The following is a 10,162-nucleotide window of genomic DNA, read 5'->3' as shown; positions in this document are numbered from 1 at the left end:
CAGCGACTATGTTGTAGGAGCAGTACTTGGGCAAATGAGAGGTAAGGTATTTCATGTAATATCCTATGCTAGTAGAACTTTGAATGAGGCCCAAAGGAACTATGCCACAACTGAAAAAGAGCTTTTACCAGTCATATTTGCATGTGACAAGTTCCGGCCTTATTTGATAGGTTCTAAGATCATAGTATACACAGACCATGCTGCCCTGAAATATTTGTTTGCTAAAGCTAATGCTAAACCTAGGCTAATTCGCTGGATTCTACTGCTGCAAGAATTTGACTTGGAAATTAGAGATAAAAAGGGAACTGAAAATGTAGTGGATGATCATTTATTCCATTCGGAATATGATAGTTTAGATCCACCCACTAATGAAAAGTTCCCTGATGAACAATTGCATGCAGTAGAAATCCAAGGATTACCCTGGTATGCTGATATAGTCAATTACCTGGTCAGCAAAATCACACCATATGGTTTGTCATCTCAACAGAATAAGAAATTTTTGCATGATGTGAAATACTATTTTTGGGACGAACCATATCTATTTAAATGTTGTGCTGACCAAGTAATTAAACGTTGTGTGCCTGAAACTGAACAACTTAGCATAATACAACATTGCCATTCTAAGGAAGCAGGAGGCCACTTTGGTGTGGAAAAAACTGCAGCTAAGATTTTATTTTGTGGATTTTATTGGCCTAAAGTATTTCATGATTGCAAGAATTACATTATGTCTTGTGCTCAATGCCAAAGGACCGGCAATATTTCTAGTAGGCATGAATTACCACAAAACAACATTCTTGTAATTGAGCCTTTTGATGTGTGGGGAATAGACTTTATGGGTCCTTTTCCCTCTTCTTTTTCAAATAAATATATTCTTGTGGCTGTCGATTATGTTTCAAAATGGGTAGAATCAGTTGCTCTACAAACTAATGACGCCAGAGTTGTAATCAAATTTTTGAAAAAGAACATCTTTTCGAGATTTGGGGTACCTAGAGCCATTATAAGTTATGGGAGATCGCATTTGCAATTGGCAGTTTGAAAAATTATTATCAAAATATGGAGTTAACCACAAAATTGCCATCCCTTATCATCCACAGACTTGTGGACAGGTTGAGGTGTCCAATAGGGAAATAAAGTGTATCTTAGAGAAAACAGTCAATGCATCTAGGAAAGATTGGTTTTTAAAACTTGATGATGCATTGTGGGCTTACAAAACAGCTTTCAAAACCCCTATAAGAATGTCCCCATACAAGATTTTCTATGGTAAATCATGTCACCTACTAGTAGAGCTTGAGCATAAAGCATAGTGGGCCATAAAATACCTTTTTTTTTTTTACAAGCTGCAGGTGAAAAAATGTTGCTTCAATTGAATCAGATGGCTGAGATGAGAGAGGAAGCATATGAAAATGCTAGGATATACAAGGAGCGAGCCAAGCGATGGCATGATAAGAACATCCTAAAGCGAGAGTTTTTGCCTGGTCAGAAAGTCCTATTATACAACTCTCGCATGAAGTTGTTCCTAGGTAAGTTAACTTTTCTAATGTTTTTCCCTATGGTGCAGTTGAGCTGAAGTCAGAAGATGACCGCACTTTTAAAGTAAACGGTCATCTTCTCAAGCATTACTTTGAAGGGGAAAATATTGATGATGATGTCACTACAGTGGATCTAGCAAATCCGGTTGAAGAACTGGAAAAGTCGAACTAGCGACTATAAACTAAGCGCTTCATGGGGGGTAGGCCATGTTTAACGCTATTGTAAAACAATTTTATTTTGTTTTACTAACTCTCTAACATTAGTGTATTTTAGATTTTCGATTTATGGTACAAATTACAATTGAGGAGTGGGGAACGAGGAAGCACATGGTGCTCACTACAGTCCTAGTTTTTAATTTGTTAAAATTAATTAGTCAAATCTTTAGAAATCAAATTTACCTAGTTTTTAGCACTAGAGTTTGAAGTTTAAGAGTCAGTCAAGTCCTTAAGTGAAAAATAAACAAGTCTACTTCTAGGCTAAGTTAGTTAGTATATCCTCTTTTCAATTGTTCTAATAGCACTTTGACATTTAGTGAAAGAGGTAGAAGAAGCTCTGTACTTAGTGATTCCTATAAAAGAAGTCTGAAAAGTGTTAGTGAGCATTCAAAAGAAGAAAACAAGCAAGCATAGCCTTTACTCCAATGACTCAATAATTGAGTTATGAGTATCCTAACTTGAATGTTAGAGTGAGGAAGAGTTTGTAGGGGTCCCTTTAAAACCTGGTCATTTGGGTGATGAGCTCGGGATATGTCGACTCAATGAATTCACTATAACGAGAAGGGCGGAAAGGCAAAAGTTCAAACAAAAATTGGACTTGAAAAAAAAAAAGAATTGAGACTTGTAATAGAAAGGAAGAAAACCTAGGGATGAAGCAGATACCATATGCTTTCACTACCTTGTTGACTTGCTTAGAGAGATAATTAGAGGGATCATATGCCTGCTAACAGCTGTGAAGTTTAATGTATATTTTTCCTTCTAGGACTGAGTATCTACTTTTGAAATAGAAATCTTAGGCTAAATGTTTGGATTAAAATTTGTTTTATCTAGATTAGCTGGTTAATTTCAACTGTAGTACTCTGATCACATGTTTCTAGTTTGGTTCGAGCAATGGGCACCACAAAATAGCAAGTCATAAATTGTGAAATATCAGATGCTTGAATCAGTGAATACGAAAATTTGTACTCTCTATAATAGATTTCTTTCCTTGGTCTTATTTATTTCTTGAGGACAAGCAAAAGTTCAAGTGTGGGGAAGTTGATAAGGGCATATTATACTCATATTTTATTGTGCAATTCATGTTAAATTATTATTAATTTTATAGAAATTATAAGAAGTTGGTGCTTAATTATGTGTAGTTTCATATTGTAGGTCTTTGAGGACTTACATGGAATTACAAACAATATTGAGGAATTTTGCGCAATTTGGAGGAAGCTAAATCATCTAGGCTGGCAGCTTTCGCTAGATTTGAGAGCCAGCCTATATCTTTCGGAAAGCTTTCTTTGTTTTGGATATAAATACTCCTTATTTCGGAAACCCTTTTTTTAGTTATCGTTTACCATTCTTTAACCTAGAGAGTCCTAGATAGAGTCTTGTTCTTGATCAGTCACCTTGATCAATTGATTTGAAGCAAAGCATTGTGGAAGAGACAATTCCTTGAAGGAATTGTTGGGTTTTTGTTTTAGGATTCAATGTTGATTTATTAAATTATTGATTTCTGAACTATTAATTGTTTTATGCAATTCAATATCTTGAGTTTACTGCTGAATATGAATTTTATTGCAATGATTCCTTTGAATTATAATTGTGTTTTCAATTCCATGATGTTCTAACTTCTCTTGTGGGAATATGATGAAACCCTAGGTAGCTAATATGATGATTGTAGCCATGTTATAGGATCAATAGATGTGTGGATGATTTATGATTGCAATTCCTATAATTTCAATTATAATTCTTAATTGGTTATAATTGTTAGAAACACTATTGATACGGGAGTTGATATAGGGTTTGTTAGAAATTCTTGATTAGACTAATTAGTTAAATGCGAAAGTTGCATTAATTAGTTTAATTAGAGATTATCCAAGGATTAATGCAATGTTTCTAGTTAGTTATTCGTTAAGACATTAGGGATAATTAATTTAGGGCATTAGGAAATCATAGCACTGAAAGGTGTATGATTGTAATTTAGAGTCCACTATTAATTAGAGATGCGGGAGCTGATTAATTAATTAGGGGTTTAAGACTTTAATTTTAAAGGCTTGATAAACTCACTTGAATGACCACATAGCTATTAATCTATATAACATGATGGCAATCCGATTAGTGAAACTAAGGTGGATTCTGTTTTTCCCACTTCCAATTGATATATTTTCATACAATTCTCTTTCTGCTCTTTGTGACGATTTGGATTGGTTAGTAGTTAATTAGTTAATTCTCTCAATTTGATTGCCTAGATAATAATATAATCTAATATAGGTTTAGTACTTAATTAATCCTCGTGGGATCAACACTCTATTCATCTCATCACTATATTACTTGATCTGACACAATGCACTTGCTGGTAGAATTCGCGCTTATCGTTATATATATTCGCAGTGGATCAAGTTAAAGGACATGTTAACAAAAAAAGTAAAAGATTGATTACACTCCTTTTCTCGATGTTTCCTCAGATGACGACTTAGCCTCATTCTTATAAAAACTATGCGAGTACTCGTGCATTGCGTGGTGCCACTTGAATTAAATGTTAACTATATTATTTTGAAATATTACTGACATGAATATCAAATTAATTATGCTATTATAATTTTTTTTTTTGGTTGCTATATATATAATGAAACATAATTCTTATTTTTGATCTCTAACCGACTTTAAACTTATTTGACAAATATTTTATATTTCCAAGAAAATTATTATTGTAATTATTCTAAACGATTTAAGAAGCACACATATTTTAATTTAAATTTATATGGTAGAATAAATATTTGTTTAATTTTTCAAATAGATGTAGTTAAAAGGAAATAAAAATTAATACTCATGTCGATTGGACGAAGCTGATCCACTAACATATGACTCTTTACATCATCATTTATTTGGTGGTATTATAATGAAGTAACGGTTGTATAAGCCTCCTTCACGAAGTAACATTTGGAACAAACCAAAGTAAGACTTTCTTATGCTTGCATATAGTAATGAACCATGATTTCAGTGGAAGTAATAATTTACTTGTGTTCAAGGCATCACACAATTTTGTGAATCTCACTGTAATTTTTCATGTATCTCTTTCATGTCGTAATTCTTTTATCATATGATAAACTACTATAGTGCCTTAAAATCTATTATAACAAATTAGTTAACATCGCATGTGAGTATGAATTTAGTCTTTTTAAGGCACACACTGGATCAGGTTAAAGGAAATGATAGGTCATAATTATCTTCTTGCTCACATTACGCACTAGACTGTTGTTCTTCTTTGAAAAATCCATACACTATGTTCAATTTCTGATTTTTCGTGGAGTATATATATATATATATATATATAATTCAGAAGAGTACGACATAGATAATATTTATATATTTTTATATGACAACTACATATGCATATATGCAAACGACATATATATATATATATATACAATCTAATAACTGCTACATATATGTATATGGAGCAAACTAAAAATTCGCCATCGAGAGATTGACATTACATCAAATCAAACCTCAAGAAACTTTTCACATCAAATTGGACCTTGATAGGTTAAGTGTACATCAAATGACCCCTTCCGTCTGCCTAACGTCCAATAGTGGATGGAAACATCTAATGTGGCATTATTTCTTACTTTTTTACATCAATTTTGACATTGATATATTAAATGTACATCATATTGTCCCTTTCGTCAGAGTGTTCTGTCGAGTTTTTAACGGCAGACCGACGAAAGAGACAATATGATATAAATTTAATAGGATAAGATCAAAATTGATATAAAAATTTTCTTAAGGTAATATTTAATGTAACATCAATCTTTTAAGGGACAAATTGTTAGTTTACTCTCTCTCTATATATATATATGCAAAATAGTATATGCAATCGACATATATCCATGCAAACGGAAGATATATATGCATACGGTTGGACTATATTTCATTATATATAATTTATAAATTGGACAACGTATATATAATCTATGTATTTTACTATATATTCTTTCCTTATGTATAATATATATATATATTTTCTTGGGCTATATGTGGATAAAATATATTTCATTGACAATTTATATGAGAATATTTTCTTGATTATAAAATTTTATTATATTTTCAAAATGACGTGGCAAAACGAGAGAGCTCCGTTTGTTATTTTTTGTTATGAGACGGCGTGAGAATTAGCCTCGTGCTTTGTTTTAATATATATATATATATATATATATATAGATTGAGAAAGCCCCCAACCTTCCCCCAAACACCAAAATTTAATTATAGTGACTAACACCGGTCGAATATTCTATGGAACATTCCATTAACTTTTATAATTATTTAAAATAATAAAAAATAAAAAATAACAATAATAATACCAAAATTTGAGAAAGCCCCCAACCTTCCCCAAACACCAAAATTTAATTATAGTGACTAACACCGGTCGAATATTCTATGGAACATTCCATTAACTTTTATAATTATTTAAAATAATAAAAAATAAAAAATAACAATAATAATAATAATAGTCATAATAACAATGAAAGATTAATAGAGAAGCGGTGGCCCTTGTCGAGCGGCATGGTTTGCGCCGGCTAGCCCAAAGTGACCACCAGCTAAAGTTAGAATATTCTCAAAATATTCTTGTTAACTTTTTAATAATTTCAAAATTTTAGAAAAATTAAAAAGATAATATACAAAAAGAGAGAGAAGACACATCGGTCATGAGGGGATGATTGTCATCGAAGAGGCCCCAAGCACTACCCCTTTATTGTGAACCCGGAACATTGTTAGAATATTCCTTGAAATATTCAAGTTAATTTTATAAATATTTTTCTAAATATTTATAAAAGAATAAAAATAAGAATAATATATAATTAAAGCCAGAGGTGTTATCCAGTCATGACAACCCTTTTGGCGAGGTTGTTGGTGGCCATTGAGGGCTCGCCGACGGTCATCAGCCCCTTGGCGAGGCCAACAATTTCTCTTTTTTCTATATCATTATTATTATTAGATTTTATAAACAAAACTGATATAATTATAAACGTTAATGGAATATTCTACAAAATATTCTAATGGTGTTAGTCAACATAGTCACAAATGGGGGAGCGTCAACTTTTTTCTAAGAATGGGGTTATCTAAAAATTCACTCAAAATATATCATTCTCTTTTCTAATTGCAACCATAATATTTGATCTTAAAATTATTAGGAGATATCAAATGCTCTCACCCTTCGTGAACTTTTTTATTATGAAATCAATGAAACATTATAGTAGTACTTGCTCTATATGACGACCAAATCAAATGAACAAATTCAAATGTCTAGTTATATATATATATATATATATATATATTAAATGAAGTTCTAATATTGATTTCGTCTTTTTTATCTTTATCTTAGCCAAAATATCGTCATACTATAATATTCAGCAAAAAAAATCATAAAATAATAAAATATCAAAAATATGATCCTGTGTTAAGTGACTCAGGGAGAAATAAATAGAAAATTGAAAGGGTACTAAAAGATGAAATTAACACCATTATTAAGTTTGAGAATTTCACACGATAATTAAAAATATTAATTATTATATTAGATTAATTTTATAAAGATTATTTATTATCTATAGGGCATTATTTTTGTTGCTGAATAAAGACGTTTTATTTTAAACTTTTAATTTATTGGATGAGAACAACTGCAGGTAACAATATAATCTTAATACGAGATCATTACTAACAAAACTAACGTGAATATAAAAATAATAGTTTCTTAATGTGAATATGCCTAGCAAATTATTTATTATATTATCTTGGTTAATAATTAAATATAATTATTTTAACTGGATTTTTTAATCCACGTGCAGCATCCTTCGGTCAATTTCCTACTTGAAATAAAACAAACTTTGCGGCGTTAACAGAATAGGCAAGTAAAAGTTATAACCCATTTTAACACTTGTCCCTTATAGATCAGGCGTGTCTTTTTTATCCTGTTGCACGACCTAACCTTGCCTAGGGTTTTTGGCCGAAACATAGCAGACTTCATAGATATTGCTCGGTCCCCATGTGTGCAGTCAACTAAATTTTCACCGATAAAAGAAATTAGGATGATGTATGCATCATTCTTACCTGGAACTGCTTTCTATTAGTCATACACAAATTGGAAAATTATTCGTAGTCTTCCATTGTTCAAACATTTTATACTCGGTCATGCCATGGTTCATGAAACTCGATCCATTTTCATTATATATATGTTCATTTAGGGCAAGGAGACTTCACGGATTAAAATAATATATAGAAGATATAAAATTAAATTTAAAATACAGTTGTGTACTTGAAATTTCTGGGGGCTGCTCGGAGATATCGATCCATATTATTATTAGTATGCATGCTGCGTACATTGCATGGAAAAGCTATTGCATGGATGGGAATTTGGCGTCTTCATCTAGAATTTCAAGTGTGTGTGTGCGTGTGTATATATAAGCATTAGCTTGAGGACTTATTTCTCTTAAAAACTGCAATTTTGTAAAAAATTGTTGTCTCGAAAATTTTCTATATTAACGCGCTAGTGAACGGATGCCACCTGATCATATTATTAAAAAAAAAAAGGTAAATATAAATGTGTGAGAGCACTTGCAAGTTTTTATTATGTAGAGTATTCACTATTATTTTCAACCCAAAAACTCTAGCAAATAGCTTGTGAAATTTAATCTTTTATAAACTTATGATTTTCCATTTTACTTTTCCACGAGGAATTTAACTCTCAACACCTTCATGGACAGCAATATGTCTTCCCCACACCTGCATGCTGGACATGATTTAATTAATCCTCCTATAGTAAGCTTTCTTTTCGTTTGTAGGAATGATCGATCTCATTGTCAGGAGAGTTTACATAGTTCGGCTCGAAAATAAAATATTTTTTACTTCAAATAAAAGTAGATTTCCAATGGATGAAGAAAGTTGGAAACTTCCTCCGACTTCTTCTAATTACTTTTAGTCCCTCCATCCAAATATAGGGTTAGGCGGTGTTTGAATTTAAAACCTAATTAATTGATTAAAGGTACACCAACACTTTGTTTGGATAGCATCTCATCAAAGGTTATGAAGGGGTGGGGTGGGATGGGTTATGGAGGGATGTGATGTGGTGGGTTATGGAGGAGTTCTTAAATTCTCCATATCCTATGTTTGGATAAACTTCATTAAGGGGTGGAGTAGGATGGTGTGAGAATTTGGAAAAGATCTTGACCCTTGATTATTTTTTATAATGTTATTTCAATAATTGATCTTTTTATTCCTCCATAACAACCCAAACTGGTGGGTTCAAAATATAAATATTATGAAAGGTTAAGATGGGATTAGTTATCCCTCCATAAACCTCCCCCTCTTAAAAATTTTAAAAGCCAAACATGGGTTATTATAATCCCTCCATAACCCATTTTCTTCATAACCCTCCATAACTTTCAATCAAAATAAGATGTAAGAGTACCCTAAAAGTTTGGTACAGATTAGTTAAGGAAATCAATTGAATGGGAAAACGGTAAGAAACCTGAAGATGAGAAATTATATTATGAGACTTTGGATGCGCATCAATAATCAATCTTCATGTTCTTCTTAAGTAATTTTTCCCTATTGATTAAATGGATTAACCCCTCATATTTCTTCTTTTTTTTTTCATCCTGTTTATCTATATCTATCTAAATATAAGATATAAATGTCGAATAGTGGAATGCGAGAGCTCCATTTCAAAACCTTTAACTCCTAGTAAAATGTGTTACCTTCTCGAATCAATTCATTCACTCCATGTTGAATTAAAATTTCAATTTTAATTACAATGAATTTTACTATACTTTTTTTAGTTATATTCAGCATACTTTGATTATTTGTCCATATTATTTGTATGTAATAAATTTTTATTATTTTCTGAAAAATCAAAAGATTTGTAATTGCCCGACCCAATATACGGGACTAACCCAACAAACTTGCCAAGGAGCCCAACAATTGGCTCATAATGCTTAACCCAAGTACCTAGTAATCTCAAAGGTTGATTTTTATTAACCACTTCACTAACTCCATCTCCCATAAAAGTGGGATTTCAGGAGTGTTACAATATCCCCTCTTGAAGGCTTGACATCATCGTCAACCTACTCAAACAAATCATATCCATACTCATGACACTTCACCGAAAAAAGAAATCGTGAAGTAAAGGAGACCTGTGAAATGGTGGGATGATCGGTTATGATTAATTGATGCTGATTGCTTCCCTTGGTTAGGGAACTTCAGCATTTTTTTTTTTGGTAAGTGCAGAGAATTTCACAATTACCACTGAAAAATTTTGAAATTTTCATGTGGAGTTGGGAATAATTGAATTATTTTTGCAGCTGCTCACATAACATTTCGGCTGTCGGATCAGAAGTTGGTTTCATTGGTAAGTGCTCCGAGGATACCCAGCTTTGTCA

The sequence above is a fragment of the Punica granatum genome, chromosome 2 (genome assembly GCF_007655135.1).
Source record: "Punica granatum isolate Tunisia-2019 chromosome 2, ASM765513v2, whole genome shotgun sequence".
Lineage (NCBI taxonomy): Eukaryota > Viridiplantae > Streptophyta > Magnoliopsida > Myrtales > Lythraceae > Punica > Punica granatum.
The sequence above is the reverse complement of the archived record's forward strand: the minus strand, read 5'-3'. Positions refer to the sequence as shown.